At 39.9% G+C, this 19,180-nt stretch overlaps 1 long non-coding RNA gene across 2 annotated transcripts in view; it reads right to left on the minus strand.

The window, feature by feature from the left end:
- Positions 1 to 19,180, minus strand: part of LOC142743700 (uncharacterized) — a 52,495-nt gene that overhangs the window by 24,054 nt on the left and 9,261 nt on the right. Inside the window, exons 2-4 of one of the 2 annotated variants that reach the window (XR_012881625.1) lie at positions 18,497 to 18,663; positions 17,050 to 17,160; positions 8,077 to 8,409 (exon numbers count right to left, since the gene is read on the minus strand). This is a non-coding gene — a long non-coding RNA (uncharacterized LOC142743700). The remainder of the gene's footprint in view (positions 1 to 8,076; positions 8,410 to 17,049; positions 17,161 to 18,496; positions 18,664 to 19,180) is intronic. The other variant, XR_012881626.1, reaches the window with a different exon arrangement.

Below are 19,180 nucleotides of genomic sequence, written 5' to 3' on the forward strand. Positions count from 1 at the left end.
ACTGTGTGGAGGGCAGTTATGGGGCATTATACTGTGGGGGCAGCAGTGAGGGCATTATACTGTGTGGAGGGCAGTTATGGGGGCATTATACTGTGTGGAGGGCAGTTATGGGGGCATTATACTGTGTGGAGGGCAGTTATGGGGGCATTATACTGTGTGGAGGGCAGTTATGGGGGCATTATACTGTGTGGAGGCAGTTATGGGGGCATTATACTGTGTGGAGGGCAGTTATGAGGGTATTATACTGTGTGGAGGCAGTTATGGGGGCATTATACTGTGTGGAGGGCAGTTATGGGGGCATTATACTGTGTGGAGGGCAGTTATAGGGGCATTATACTGTGTGGAGGGCAGTTATGGGGCATTATACTGTGTGGAGGGCAGTTATGGGGGCATTATACTGTGTGGAGGGCAGTTATGGGGGCATTATACTGTGTGGAGGCAGTTATGGGGACATTATACTGTGTGGAGGCAGTTATGGGGACATTATACTGTGTGGAGGGCAGTTATGGAGGCATTATACTGTGTGGAGGGCAGTTATAGGGGCATTATACTGTGTGGAGGCAGTTATGGGGGCATTATACTGTGTGGAGGGCAGTTATGGGGACATTATACTGTGTGGAGGGCAGTTATGGGGGCATTATACTGTGTGGAGGCAGTTATGGGGGCATTATACTGTGTGGAGGCAGTTATGGGGGCATTATACTGTGTGGAGGGCAGTTATAGGGGCATTATACTGTGTGGAGGGCAGTTATGGGGGCATTATACTGTGTGGAGGGCAGTTATGGGGGCATTATACTGTGTGGAGGCAGTTATGGGGGCATTATACTGTGTGGAGGCAGTTATAGGGGCATTATACTGTGTGGAGGGCAGTTATGGGGCATTATACTGTGGGGGCAGCAGTGAGGGCATTATACTGTGTGGAGGGCAGTTATGGGGGCATTATACTGTGTGGAGGGCAGTTATGGGGGCATTATACTGTGTGGAGGGCAGTTATGGGGGCATTATACTGTGTGGAGGGCAGTTATGGGGGCATTATACTGTGTGGAGGCAGTTATGGGGGCATTATACTGTGTGGAGGGCAGTTATGAGGGTATTATACTGTGTGGAGGCAGTTATGGGGGCATTATACTGTGTGGAGGGCAGTTATGGGGGCATTATACTGTGTGGAGGGCAGTTATAGGGGCATTATACTGTGTGGAGGGCAGTTATGGGGCATTATACTGTGTGGAGGGCAGTTATGGGGGCATTATACTGTGTGGAGGGCAGTTATGGGGGCATTATACTGTGTGGAGGCAGTTATGGGGACATTATACTGTGTGGAGGCAGTTATGGGGGCATGGGACATTATACTGTGTGGAGGCAGTTATGGGGGCATTATACTGTGTGGAGGCAGTTATGGGGGCATTATACTGTGTGGAGGGCAGTTATGGGGACATTATACTGTGTGGAGGCAGTTATGGGGGCATTATACTGTGTGGAGGCAGTTATGGGGGCATTATACTGTGTGGAGGACAGTTATGGGGGCATTATACTGTGTGGAGGCAGTTATGGGGGCATTATACTGTGTGGAGGGCAGTTATAGGGCATTATATGGTGTGGAGGGCAGTTATAGGGGCATTATACTGTGTGGAGGGCAGTTATGGGGGCATTATACTGTGTGGAGGGCAGTTATGGGGGCATTATACTGTGTGGAGGGCAGTTATAGGGGCATTATACTGTGTGGAGGGCAGTTATAGGGGCATTATACTGTGTGGAGGGCAGTTATGGGGGCATTATACTGTGTGGAGGGCAGTTATGGGGGCATTATACTGTGTGGAGGGCAGTTATAGGGCATTATATGGTGTGGAGGGCAGTTATGGGGGCATTATACTGTGTGGAGGGCAGTTATGGGGGCATTATACTGTGTGGAGGGCAGTTATAGGGGCATTATACTGTGTGGAGGGCAGTTATGGGGGCATTATTCTGTGTGGAGGGCAGTTATGGGGGCATTATACTGTGTGGAGGGCAGTTATAGGGGCATTATACTGTGTGGAGGGCAGTTATGGGGGCATTATACTGTGTGGAGGGCAGTTATGGGGCATTATACTGTGTGGAGGGTAGTTATAGGGGCATTATACTGTGTGGAGGCAGTTATGGGGGCATTATACTGTGTGGAGGGCAGTTATAGGGGCATTATATTGTGTGGAGGGCAGTTATGGGAGCATTATACTGTGGTGGCAGCTATGGGGGTATTATACTGTGTGGAGGCAGTTATGGGGGCATTATACTGTGTGGAGGGCAGTTATGGGGGCATTATACTGTGTGGAGGCAGTTATGGGGGCATTATACTGTGTGGAGGACAGTTATAGGGGCATTATATTGTGTGGAGGGCAGTTATGGGGGCATTATACTGTGGGGACAGTTATGGGGGCATTATACTGTGTGGAGGGCAGTTATGGGGCATTATACTGTGGGGACAGTTATGGGGGCATTATACTGTGTGGAGGCAGTTATGGGGGCATTATACTGTGTGGAGGACAGCTATGGGGACATTATACTGTGTGGAGGACAGTTATGGGGGCATTATACTGTGTGGAGGCAGTTATGGGGGCATTATACTGTGTGGAGGGCAGTTATGGGGACATTATACTGTGTGGAGGCAGCTATGGGGGCATTATACTGTGTGGAGGACAGTTATGGGGACATTATACTGTGTGGGGGCAGTTATAGGGGCATTATACTGTGTGGAGGCAGTTATGGGGGCATTATACTGTGTGGAGGGCAGTTATGGGGGCATTATACTGTGTGGAGGGCAGTTATGGGGTCATTATACTGTGTGGAGGCAGTTATGGGGGCATTATACTGTGTGGAGGGCAGTTATGGGGGCATTATACTGTGAGGGGGCAGCTATGGGGGCATTATACTTTGTGGAGGCAGTTATGGGGGCATTATACTGTGTGGAGGACAGTTATGGGGGCATTATACTGTGTGGAGGACAGTTATGGGGACATTATACTGTGTGGAGGGCAGTTATGGGGTCATTATACTGTGTGGAGGGCAGTTATGGGGGCATTATACTGTGTGGAGGGCAGTTATGGGGGCATTATACTGTGTGGAGGGCAGTTATAGGGGCATTATACTGTGTGGAGGGCAGTTATGGGGGCATTATACTGTGTGGAGGGCAGTTATAGGGGCATTATACTGTGTGGAGGGCAGTTATGGGGGCATTATACTGTGTGGAGGGCAGTTATGGGGCATTATACTGTGTGGAGGGTAGTTATAGGGGCATTATACTGTGTGGAGGCAGTTATGGGGGCATTATACTGTGTGGAGGGCAGTTATAGGGGCATTATATTGTGTGGAGGGCAGTTATGGGAGCATTATACTGTGGTGGCAGCTATGGGGGTATTATACTGTGTGGAGGCAGTTATGGGGGCATTATACTGTGTGGAGGGCAGTTATGGGGGCATTATACTGTGTGGAGGCAGTTATGGGGGCATTATACTGTGTGGAGGACAGTTATAGGGGCATTATATTGTGTGGAGGGCAGTTATGGGGGCATTATACTGTGTGGAGGCAGTTATGGGGGCATTATACTGTGTGGAGGGCAGTTATGGGGGCATTATACTGTGTGGAGGGAAGTTATAGGGGCATTATACTGTGTGGAGGCAGTTATGGGGGAATTATACTGTGGGGACAGTTATGGGGGCATTATACTGTGTGGAGGGCAGTTATGGGGGAATTATACTGTGTGGAGGGCAGTTATGGGGCATTATACTGTGTGGAGGCAGTTATGGGGGCATTATACTGTGTGGAGGGCAGTTATGGGGGCATTATACTGTGTGGAGGGCAGTTATGGGGTCATTATACTGTGTGGAGGCAGTTATGGGACATTATACTGTGTGGAGGGCAGTTATGGGGGCATTATACTGTGTGGAGGGCAGTTATGGGGACATTATACTGTGTGGAGGCAGTTATGGGGGCATTATACTGTGTGGAGGGAAGTTATAGGGGCATTATACTGTGTGGAGGCAGTTATGGGGGAATTATACTGTGGGGACAGTTATGGGGGCATTATACTGTGTGGAGGACAGTTATAGGGGCATTATATTGTGTGGAGGGCAGTTATGGGGGCATTATACTGTGTGGAGGCAGTTATGGGGGCATTATACTGTGTGGAGGGAAGTTATAGGGGCATTATACTGTGTGGAGGGCAGTTATGGGGGCATTATACTGTGTGGAGGGAAGTTATAGGGGCATTATACTGTGTGGAGGGCAGTTATGGGGGCATTATACTGTGTGGAGGCAGTTATGGGGGCATTATACTGTGTGGAGGGAAGTTATAGGGGCATTATACTGTGTGGAGGGCAGTTATGGGGGCATTATACTGTGTGGAGGCAGTTATGGGGGAATTATACTGTGGGGACAGTTATGGGGGCATTATACTGTGTGGAGGGCAGTTATGGGGCATTATACTGTGGGGACAGTTATGGGGGCATTATACTGTGTGGAGGCAGTTATGGGGACATTATACTGTGTGGAGGACAGTTATGGGGGCATTATACTGTGTGGAGGCAGTTATGGGGGCATTATACTGTGTGGAGGGCAGTTATGGGGACATTATACTGTGTGGAGGCAGCTATGGGGGCATTATACTGTGTGGAGGACAGTTATGGGGACATTATACTGTGTGGGGGCAGTTATAGGGGCATTATACTGTGTGGAGGCAGTTATGGGGGCATTATACTGTGTGGAGGGCAGTTATGGGGGCATTATACTGTGTGGAGGGCAGTTATGGGGTCATTATACTGTGTGGAGGCAGTTATGGGGGCATTATACTGTGTGGAGGGCAGTTATGGGGGCATTATACTGTGAGGGGGCAGCTATGGGGGCATTATACTTTGTGGAGGCAGTTATGGGGGCATTATACTGTGTGGAGGACAGTTATGGGGACATTATACTGTGTGGAGGGCAGTTATGGGGTCATTATACTGTGTGGAGGGCAGTTATGGGGGCATTATACTGTGTGGAGGGCAGTTATGGGGGCATTATACTGTGTGGAGGGCAGTTATGGGGGCATTATACTGTGAGGGGGCAGCTATGGGGGCATTATACTGTGTGGGGGCAGTTATGGGGGCATTATACTGTGTGGAGGACAGTTATGGGGGCATTATACTGTGTGGAGGGCAGTTATGGGGGCATTATACTGTGTGGAGGCAGTTATGGGGGCATTATACTGTGTGGAGGCAGTTATGGGGCATTATACTGTGTGGAGGGCAGTTATAGGGGCATTATACTGTGTGGAGGCAGTTATGGGGGCATTATACTGTGTGGAGGGCAGTTATGGGGGCATTATACTGTGTGGAGGCAGTTATGGGGCATTATACTGTGTGGAGGGCAGTTATAGGGGCATTATACTGTGTGGAGGGCAGTTATGGGGGCATTATACTGTGTGGAGGGCAGTTATGGGGGCATTATACTGTGTGGAGGCAGTTATGGGGGCATTATACTGTGTGGAGGCAGTTATGGGGCATTATACTGTGTGGAGGGCAGTTATGGGGACATTATACTGTGTGAGGGCAGTTATGGGGGCATTATACTGTGTGGAGGGCAGTTATGGGGGCATTATACTGTGTGGAGGGCAGTTATGGGGACATTATACTGTGTGGAGGCAGTTATGGGGGCATTATACTGTGTGGAGGCAGTTATGGGGCATTATACTGTGTGGAGGCAGTTATGGGGCATTATACTGTGTGGAGGCAGTTATGGGGACATTATACTGTGTGGAGGCAGTTATGGGGGCATTATACTGTGTGGAGGCAGTTATGGGGGCATTATACTGTGTGGAGGGCAGTTATGGGGACATTATACTGTGTGGAGGGCAGTTATGGGGGCATTATACTGTGTGGAGGGCAGTTATGGGGACATTATACTGTGTGGAGGGCAGTTATAGGGGCATTATACTGTGTGGAGGGCAGTTATGGGGACATTATACTGTGTGGAGGGCAGTTATGGGGGCATTATACTGTGTGGAGGGAAGTTATGGGGGCATTATACTGTGTGGAGGCAGTTATGGGGGCATTATACTGTGTGGAGGGCAGTTATGGGGGCATTATACTGTGTGGAGGCAGTTATGGGGGCATTATACTGTGTGGAGGCAGTTATGGGGACATTATACTGTGTGGAGGGCAGTTATGGGGGCATTATACTGTGTGGAGGGCAGTTATGGGGGCATTATACTGTGTGGAGGGCAGTTATGGGGGCATTATACTGTGTGGAGGCAGCTATGGGGCATTATACTGTGTGGAGGGCAGTTATGGGGGCATTATACTGTGTGGAGGGCAGTTATGGGGGCATTATCCTGTGTGGAGGGCAGTTATGGGGGCATTATACTGTGTGGAGGGCAGTTATGGGGGCATTATACTGTGTGGAGGGCAGTTATGGGGGCATTATACTGTGTGGAGGGCAGTTATGGGGGCATTATACTGTGTGGAGGCAGCTATGGGGCATTATACTGTGTGGCGGTAGCTATGGGGCATTATACTGTGTGGAGGGCAGTTATGGGGGCATTATACTGTGTGGCGGCAGCTATGGGGCATTATACTGTGTGGAGGGCAGTTATGGGGGCATTATACTGTGTGGAGGCAGTTATGGGGCATTATACTGTGTGGAGGGCAGTTATGGGGGCATTATACTGTGTGGAGGCAGCTATGGGGCATTATACTGTGTGGAGGGCAGTTATGGGGGCATTATACTGTGTGGAGGCAGCTATGGGGCATTATACTGTGTGGAGGCAGTTATGGGGGCATTATACTGTGTGGAGGGCAGTTATAGGGGCATTATACTGTGTGGAGGGCAGTTATGGGGGCATTATACTGTGTGGAGGGCAGTTATGGGGGCATTATACTGTGTGGAGGGCAGCTATGGGGACATTATACTGTGGGGGCAGCTATGGGGCATTATACTGTGGGGGCAGCTATGGGGCATTATACTGTGTGGAGGGCAGTTATGGGGGCATTATACTGTGGTGGCAGCTATGGGGCATTATACTGTGGTGGCAGCTATGGGGCATTATACTGTGTGGAGGGCAGTTATGGGGGCAGCTATGGGGCATTATACTGTGTGGGGGCAGCTATGGGGCAGCTATGGGGCATTATACTGTGGGGGCAGCTATGGGGCATTATACTGTGGGGGCAGCTATGGGGCATTATACTGTGGGGGCAGCTATGGGGCATTATACTGTGGGGGCAGCTATGGGGCATTATACTGTGTGGAGGGCAGTTATGGGGGCATTATACTGTGGGGGCAGCTATGGGGGCATTATACTGTGTGGAGGCAGTTATGGGGGCATTATACTGTGGGGGCAGCTATGGGGACATTATACTGTGGGGGCAGCTATGGGGCCATTATACTGTGGGGGCAGCTATGAGGGGCATTATACTGTGGGGGCAGCTATGGGGCATTATACTGTGGGGGCAGCTATGGGGCCATTATACTGTGGGGGCAGCTATGAGGGGCATTATACTGTGGGGGCAGCTATGGGGCATTATACTGTGGGGGCAGCTATGGGGACATTATACTGTGGGGGCAGCTATGGGGCCATTATACTGTGGGGGCAGCTATGAGGGGCATTATACTGTGGGGGCAGCTATGGGGCATTATACTGTGGGGGCAGCTATGAGGGGCATTATACTGTGGGGGCAGCTATGAGGGGCATTATACTGTGGGGGCAGCTATGAGGGGCATTATACTGTGGGGGCAGCTATGGGGCATTATACTGTGGGGGCAGCTATGGGGACATTATACTGTGGGGGCAGCTATGGGGGGCATTATACTGTGGGGGCAGCTATGGGGACATTATACTGTGTGGTGGCATTATACTGTGGGGGCATTCATGGGGTCTGTCAGGCAAGGCAGCTGGGCATAGGCTTGTGCAGGGGTCTGGTGGTGTTGGGGAGGGGTAGGGGGGCCAAGCTAAATTCTTGCACCCGGGCCCATGACCCTTTAGCTACGCCCCTGGGCTCAGCGCTACAAATAAAGCAAAACTAAAAATGATAGAAATTTATTTATTTTTACAAAGTTTTCTGTAACTCCTACCTGATATCTGAAGTGTCCATGACTTGTGAATGTTTCCTGATCCACTCATAGAAATAAGACAAGTATAACTTCCAGCGTCACTGGGTCGGAGGTCTGTTATTTGGAGCACTAGGGGGCGCTGTGAGCTCAGGAAGGAGATTCTGGAGTCCGTGAAGTTTGAGGCGGTTCTTTTGTCATTTGATGCAAAATGTAGAGAGTGAGGTCCGTCTTCTTTCCTCCATATGATTAGTTTCACGTCGGACGTATTTATGGTTCTGTTTTTTTCATCTAAGCAGCTGAAGGTCACGGTGTCCCCGGGAGACAATAAAACCTCGTTCACTGCTCGGACCAGAGCTGGTGATTGCGATAAAAGACAAAAAATCAATTATACAAAAACATCCTAATATTCTGCCCATAGGAGAAGATGTGATACTGCGAGCACACAGTGTGAACAGGGCCCGATCAACCCAACCGTATGAGCCTTGTATTCTGCGGGACGAGATGTAGCGCCATTTATTGTACCGTATAATGTAGTGGGAAACTGAAAACACATTTTTTGTGGGGTTACATGGGCAAAGAACAGCGATTCCGCCATGGTTTCTTGGGTTTCGTTTTTACGACGTTCATCGCGCGGTAACAATGTCATGTAAAACGTATTCTACAGGTCGATACGATTACGGCGATAACAAATATATATAGGATTTTTATGTTTTACCACTTTCGCAAAGAAAAAACTATTTGTTAAAAAGAAATTGTTTTGTGTCCGTAACTTTTTATATTTTCGGAGATTTAGCGCTGTGGGGCCTTATTTTTTGCGGCACAAGCTGTCGTTTTTATTGGTACCATTTTGGGGCGTCTGAGACTTTTTTTTGATCACTTTTTATTTCATTTTTTGGGGAGCTGAAGGGACCAACAAACAGCCATTTTTGTGTTTTTACTTTATGTTTCTTTTCTTATGGCGTTCACCGTGCCGGTTAGTTCGGGCTTTTATGGACACGGCGATACCAGTTATGTTCATTTTTATTTTTTAACATAGCTGGTAACATTTATGGAAAAAACACCACGTACATATGGTTGAGGGGCTTTACTGCGAACGCTGACAGAAAAATGTAAAAACGTAGGAAGTTCTATTCATTGGTCCAACCAAAGGAAAACCGGATAAAACCATCAGCAGCGCCATTCATCTAATAATACAGCGGCAGGCGATTATCTGTGCACACAAGACTTTAACTCTTTAGTGACCGGCCTATTTAGGGCCTTAAAAGGGTTTTCCGGGCACGGGGCGGTTTTTCATACTGATGACCTATCCACATTATGGGTCATCAGTATATGATCAGCGGCGGTCTGGCACCCGGACAACACACCGATCAGCTATTCCGACTGCCTCCGGACACTGGATGTTATGCAGTGGTCGGTGCTGGAAGCTGATGGCTCCATGCCCTGTACAGCGGCCGCACTGCAGCTCTGCTCTGTTTTTTTGATTGTCGCATTTCAAAACTCATAACTTTTTCTTAAATATTACATGGGTATATCTCCTATATATTACATGAGTATATCTCCTATATATTACATGAGCATATCTCCTATATATTACATGAGTATATCTCCTATATATTACATGAGTATATCTCCTATATATTACATGAGTATACCTCCTATATAGTACATGAGTATATCTCCTATATATTACATGAGTATATCTCCCATATATTACATCAGTATATCTCCTATATATTACATGAGTATACCTCCTATATAGTACATGAGTATATCTCCTATATATTACATGAGTATATCTCCCATATATTACATCAGTATATCTCCTATATATTACATGAGTATACCTCCTATATAGTACATGAGTATATCTCCTATATATTACATGAGTATATCTCCCATATATTACATGAGTATATCTCCTATATATTACATGAGTACATCTCCTATATATTACATGAGTATATCTCCCATATATTACATCAGTATATCTCCCATATATTACATGAGTACATCTCCTATATATTACATGAGTACATCTCCTATATATTACATGAGTATACCTCCTATATATTACATGAGTATACCTCCTATATATTACATGAGTATATCTCCTATATATTACATGAGTATATCTCCTATATATTACATGAGTAGATCTCCTATATATTACATGAGTATACCTCCTATATATTACATGAGTATATCTCCTATATATTACATGAGTATATCTCCTATATATTACCTGAGCATATCTCCTATATATTACATGAGTATATCTCCTATATATTACATGAGCATATCTCCTATATATTACATGAGCATATCACCTATATATTACATGAGCATATCTCCTATATATTACATGAATATATCTCCTATATATTACATGAGTATACCTCCTATATATTACATGAGTATATCTCCTATATATTACATGAGTACATCTCCTATATATTACATGAGTATACCTCCTATATATTACATGAGTATATCTCCTATATATTACATGAGTATATCTCCTATATATTACATGAGTATATCTCCTATATATTACATGAGTATATCTCCTATATATTACATGAGTATATCTCCTATATATTACATGAGTATATCTCCTATATATTACATGAGTATACCTCCTATATATTACATGAGTATATCTCCTATATATTACATGAGTATATCTCCTATATATTACATGAGTATATCTCCTATATATTACATGAGTATATCTCCTATATATTACATGAGTATACCTCCTATATATTACATGAGTATATCTCCTATATATTACATGAGCATATCTCCTATATATTACATGAGTATACCTCCTATATATTACATGAGTATATCTCCTATATATTACATGAGCATATCTCCTATATATTACATGAGTATATCTCCTATATATTACATGAGTATATCTCCTATATATTACCTGAGCATATCTCCTATATATTACATGAGTATATCTCCTATATATTACATGAGTATATCTCCTATATATTACCTGAGCATATCTCCTATATATTACATGAGTACATCTCCTATATATTACATGAGTATACCTCCTATATAGTACATGAGTACATCTCCTATATATTACACGAGTATATCTCCCATATATTACATCAGTATATCTCCTATATATTACATGAGTATATCTCCCATATATTACATGAGTATATCTCCTATATATTACATGAGTATATCTCCTATATATTACATGAGTATACCTCCTATATATTACATGAGCATATCTCCTATATATTACATGAGTATATCTCCTATATATTACATGAGTATATCTCCTATATATTACATGAGTATACCTCCTATATATTACATGAGTATATCTCCTATATATTACATGAGTACATCTCCTATATATTACATGAGTATACCTCCTATATATTACATGAGTATATCTCCTATATATTACATGAGTATATCTCCTATATATTACATGAGTATATCTCCTATATATTACATGAGTATATCTCCTATATATTACATGAGTATATCTCCTATATATTACATGAGTATATCTCCTATATATTACATGAGTATATCTCCTATATATTACATGAGTATATCTCCTATATATTACATGAGTATATCTCCTATATATTACATGAGTATATCTCCTATATATTACATGAGTATATCTCCTATATATTACATGAGTATATCTCCTATATATTACATGAGTATATCTCCTATATATTACATGAGTATACCTCCTATATATTACATGAGTATATCTCCTATATATTACATGAGTATACCTCCTATATATTACATGAGTATATCTCCTATATATTACATGAGTATACCTCCTATATATTACATGAGTATATCTCCTATATATTACATGAGTATATCTCCTATATATTACATGAGTATATCTCCTATATATTACATGAGTATATCTCCTATATATTACATGAGTATACCTCCTATATATTACATGAGTATATCTCCTATATATTACATGAGCATATCTCCTATATATTACATGAGTATACCTCCTATATATTACATGAGTATATCTCCTATATATTACATGAGCATATCTCCTATATATTACATGAGTATATCTCCTATATATTACATGAGTATATCTCCTATATATTACCTGAGCATATCTCCTATATATTACATGAGTATATCTCCTATATATTACATGAGTATATCTCCTATATATTACATGAGTATATCTCCTATATATTACATGAGTATATCTCCTATATATTACATGAGTATATCTCCTATATATTACATGAGTATATCTCCTATATATTACCTGAGCATATCTCCTATATATTACACGAGTATATCTCCTATATATTACACGAGTATATCTCCCATATATTACATCAGTATATCTCCTATATATTACATGAGTATATCTCCCATATATTACATGAGTATATCTCCTATATATTACATGAGTATATCTCCTATATATTACATGAGTATACCTCCTATATATTACATGAGCATATCTCCTATATATTACATGAGTATATCTCCTATATATTACATGAGTATATCTCCTATATATTACATGAGTATACCTCCTATATATTACATGAATATATCTCCTATATATTACATGAGTATACCTCCTATATATTACATGAGTATATCTCCTATATATTACATGAGTATATCTCCTATATATTACATCAGTATATCTCCTATATATTACATGAGTATATCTCCTATATATTACATGAGTATATCTCCTATATATTACATGAGTATATCTCCTACATATTACATGAGTATATCTCCTATATATTACATGAGTATATCTCCTACATATTACATGAGTATACCTCCTATATATTACATGAGTATATCTCCTATATATTACATGAGTATATCTCCTATATATTACATGAGTATACCTCCTATATATTACATGAGTATATCTCCTATATATTACATGAGCATATCTCCTATATATTACATCAGTATATCTCCTATATATTACATGAGTATACCTCCTATATATTACATGAGTATATCTCCCATATATTACATGAGTATATCTCCTATATATTACCTGAGCATATCTCCTATATATTACATGAGTATATCTCCTATATATTACATGAGCATATCTCCTATATATTACATGAGCATATCACCTATATATTACATGAGCATATCTCCTATATATTACATGAGTATACCTCCTATATATTACATGAGTATATCTCCTATATATTACATGAGTACATCTCCTATATATTACATGAGTACATCTCCTATATATTACATGAGTATACCTCCTATATATTACATGAGTATATCTCCTATATATTACATGAGTATATCTCCTATATATTACATGAGTATATCTCCTATATATTACCTGAGCATATCTCCTATATATTACATGAGTACATCTCCTATATATTACATGAGTATACCTCCTATATAGTACATGAGTACATCTCCTATATATTACACGAGTATATCTCCCATATATTACATCAGTATATCTCCTATATATTACATGAGTATATCTCCCATATATTACATGAGTATATCTCCTATATATTACCTGAGCATATCTCCTATATATTACATGAGTATATCTCCTATATATTACATGAGCATATCTCCTATATATTACATGAGCATATCACCTATATATTACATGAGCATATCTCCTATATATTACATGAGTATACCTCCTATATATTACATGAGTATATCTCCTATATATTACATGAGTACATCTCCTATATATTACATGAGTACATCTCCTATATATTACATGAGTATACCTCCTATATATTACATGAGTATATCTCCTATATATTACATGAGTATATCTCCTATATATTACATGAGTATATCTCCTATATATTACCTGAGCATATCTCCTATATATTACATGAGTACATCTCCTATATATTACATGAGTATACCTCCTATATATTACATGAGTACATCTCCTATATATTACATGAGTATACCTCCTATATAGTACATGAGTATATCTCCTATATATTACATGAGTATATCTCCCATATATTACATCAGTATATCTCCCATATATTACATGAGTACATCTCCTATATATTACATGAGTACATCTCCTATATATTACATGAGTATATCTCCTATATATTACATGAGTATACCTCCTATATATTACATGAGTATACCTCCTATATATTACATGAGTATATCTCCTATATATTACATGAGCATATCTCCTATATATTACATGAGTACATCTCCTATATATTACATGAGTATATCTCCCATATATTACATGAGTACATCTCCTATATATTACATGAGTATACCTCCTATATATTACATGAGTATATCTTCTATATATTACATGAGTATATCTCCTATATATTACATGAGTATACCTCCTATATATTACATGAGTATACCTCCTATATATTACATGAGCATATCTCCTATATATTACATGAGCATATCTCCTATATATTACATGAGTATACCTCCTATATATTACATGAGTATACCTCCTATATATTACATGAGTATACCTCCTATATATTACATGAGTATATCTCCTATATATTACATGGGTATATCTCCTATATATTACATGAGTATACCTCCTATATATTACATGAGTATACCTCCTATATATTACATGAGTATACCTCCTATATATTACATGAGTATACCTCCTATATATTACATGAGTATACCTCCTATATATTACATGAGTATATCTCCTATATATTACATGGGTATATCTCCTATATATTACATGGGTATATCTCCTATATATTACATGAGTATATCTCCTATATATTACATGAGCATATCTCCTATATATTACATGAGTATATCTCCTATATATTACATGAGTATATCTCCTATATATTACATGAGTATATCTCCTATATATTACATGAGTATATCTCCTATATATTACCTGAGTATACCTCCTATATATTACATGAGTATATCTCCTATATATTACATGAGTATATCTCCTATATATTACATGAGCATATCTCCTATATATTACATGAGTATATCTCCTATATATTACATGAGTATATCTCCTATATATTACATGAGTATATCTCCTATATATTACATGAGTATATCTCCTATATATTACATGAGTATATCTCCTATATATTACATGAGTATATCTCCTATATATTACCTGAGTATACCTCCTATATATTACATGAGTATATCTCCTATATATTACATGGGTATATCTCCTATATATTACATCAGTATATCACCTATATATTACATGAGTATACCTCCTATATATTACATGAGTATATCTCCCATATATTACATCAGTATATCTCCTATATATTACATCAGTATATCTCCTATATATTACATGAGTATACCTCCTATATAGTACATGAGTATATCTCCTATATATTACATGAGTATATCTACCATATATTACATCAGTATATCTCCTATATATTACATGAGTATACCTCCTATATAGTACATGAGTATACCTCCTATATAGTACATGAGTATATCTCCTATATATTACATGAGTATATCTCCCATATATTACATCAGTATATCTCCTATATATTACATGAGCATATCTCCTATATATTACATGAGTACATCTCCTATATATTACATGAGTATATCTCCCATATATTACATCAGTATATCTCCTATATATTACATAAGTATATCTCCCATATATTACATGAGTATATCTCCTATATATTACATGAGTATATCTCCTATATATTACATGAGTATACCTCCTATATATTACATGAGTATATCTCCTATATATTACATGAGTATACCTCCTATATATTACATGAGTATATCTCCTGTATATTACATGAGTATATCTCCTATATATTACATGAGTATATCTCCTATATATTACATGAGTATACCTCCTATATATTACATGAGTATACCTCCTATATATTACATGAGTATATCTCCTATATATTACATGAGTATATCTCCCATATATTACATCAGTATATCTCCCATATATTACATCAGTATATCTCCTATATATTACATGAGTATACCTCCTATATATTACATGAGTATACCTCCTATATATTACATGAGTATATCTCCTATATATTACATGGGTATATCTCCTATATATTACATGGGTATATCTCCTATATATTACATGAGCATATCTCCTATATATTACATGAGTATACCTCCTATATATTACATGAGTATATCTCCTATATATTACATCAGTATATCTCCCATATATTACATGAGTATATCTCCTATATATTACATGGGTATATCTCCTATATATTACATGGGTATACCTCCTATATATTACATGAGCATATCTCCTATATATTACATGAGTATACCTCCTATATATTACATGAGTATACCTCCTATATATTACATGAGTATACCTCCTATATATTACATGAGTATACCTCCTATATATTACATGAGTATATCACCTATATATTACATGAGTATACCTCCTATATATTACATGAGTATATCTCCTATATATTACATGAGTATACCTCCTATATATTACATGAGTATATCTCCTATATATTACATGAGTATATCTCCCATATATTACATGAGTATACCTCCTATATATTACATGGGTATATCTCCTATATATTACATGAGTATATCTCCTATATATTACATGAGTATACCTCCTATATATTACATGAGTATATCTTCTATATATTACATGAGTATATCTCCTATATATTACATGAGTATACCTCCTATATATTACATGAGTATATCTCCCATATATTACATGAGTACATCTCCTATATATTACATGAGTATACCTCCTATATATTACATGAGTATATCTCCTATATATTACATGAGTATATCTCCTATATATTACATGAGTATACCTCCTATATATTACATGAGTATATCTCCTATATATTACATCAGTATATCTCCTATATATTACACGAATTGTCACGGCCGATGCAGATCTCATACCTGGAAGCAAAAGCAAAAACTGGGATATTCTCATCTCTGATCCACTGTCACGTCTGATCAATCACATCTATAACTCCTCAATAAGTATGAAGGTGTCTGACCATCCGGTGTCTGGAGGAAGTGGTGACAAACGAAAGATATTAATGTCTGTGACAACTCTACACTCACATCAGACACAAATATTATTAGATACACAGCTCAGCAGACAGTATCACACATGATGGGATTAGATATACAGGTCAGTAGACAGTATCACACATGATAGGATTAGATACACAGCTCAGCAGACAGTATCACACATGATGGGATTAGATATACAGGTCAGTAGACAGTATCACACATGATGGGATTAGATACACAGCTCAGCAGACAGTATCACACATGATAGGATTAGATACACAGCTCAGCAGACAATATCACACATGATAGGATTAGATACACTGACTCAGCAGACAGTATCACACATGATAGGATTAGATACACTGACTCAGCAGACAGTATCACACATGATAGGATTAGATACACAGCTCAGCAGTTAGTATCACACATGATAGGATTAGATACACTGACTCAGCAGACTGTATCACACATGATAGGATTAGATACACTGACTCAGCAGACTGTATCACATATGATAGGATTAGATACACTGACTCAGCAGACAGTATCACACATGATAGGATTAGATACACTGACTCAGCAGACTATCACATATGATAGGATTAGATACACTGACTCAGCAGACAGTATCACACATGATAGGATTAGATACACTGACTCAGCAGACTGTATCACACATGATAGGATTAGATACACTGACTCAGCAGACTGTATCACACATGATAGGATTAGATACACTGACTCAGCAGACTGTATCACACATGATAGGATTAGATACACTGACTCAGCAGACTGTATCACACATGATAGGATTAGATACACTGACTCAGCAGACTGTATCACTATACCTCCCAACTTTCAAGTATCACAAAGACAACAATTTTTTTAAATTTTAATCCACGCCTCTAATCCCACCCAATCCCCGCCCATACACACCCGATTCAGCCTACACAGTATCATGCTCCCATAGTGCCTCCCACACAGTATACCAAATAGCTGCCCCCATACAGTATAAAGCCCACACATATTCTCCCATGCAGTATAATGCACCCCAAAAATTCCCCATACAGCATAATGCCCCCATAGCTGCCCCTAGTGCCAGTGCCCTTGTAGATGGTGACACAGTGTCCCCTGTAGATAGTGCCCCTATATAGTGTACATTGTACTCCCCATTACGTAGATGCTTTTTAGGGTCAGTTCACACGTAGCATAAATACTGCAGATTTTCTGCAGCGGATTTCATTGCAGCATAATGCAGTAGCAGCGGAGTGGACGGATCCTGCAGACGCTGCGGAGAAAATACCCGAAATATCTTTTATAAATTGACCTGTGATGCGTCTTCTTAATCTGCAGGATGTCAGTTTTTGCTTCGGAATCGCTGCTTTTCTGTTTCGGGTTTTCCCCATTGAATTTAACGGGAAGGTGAAAGATGCAGCAAATAACAAATGTTGCGGTTTTTGCGGCAAAAAATCTGAGTCTCCACCACAAAAAAAACTGCAAATCAGAAAAAAACAAAAAACATTTTTTAGTTTAAAATCAACTTTAAAAAGTTTATACCAACCCCCCCCCCCCCCTCCGGGCGTTGTCACAGCGACACATTTTTTTGTTCATCCTGCAGTCCGGACTCCTGGGATGATGTTTCAACCAATCACAGGCTTCAGTTATCATATGGTTTGCAGCGTCATCACAGCAGAATGCGTCGCCATGGCGGTAAGTATAAACGGGTTTTTTTTCCTGCAGTGTTTCTGCCAAAAATCTGCACCACAATTTGATGTGGTTTTTCAGGACAGAGACGCTGTGTAATTTTATGCAGGGTATCTACCCTGTGTGAACATAGCCTTATAGAGACTGTTCCATCGTCTATTTGTTTTGCCTCGTATATACCAGTATTGCATGTATATCTGCTGTAATATTTGACTTTGGCCACTAGATGGCTCTATACTGGCAGAGATATACACCGTGTTCCAAATTATTATGCACATTGGATTTAAGTGTCATGAACATTTAATTA

The sequence above is a fragment of the Rhinoderma darwinii genome, chromosome 2, assembly GCF_050947455.1.
Source record: "Rhinoderma darwinii isolate aRhiDar2 chromosome 2, aRhiDar2.hap1, whole genome shotgun sequence".
NCBI lineage: Eukaryota > Metazoa > Chordata > Amphibia > Anura > Rhinodermatidae > Rhinoderma > Rhinoderma darwinii.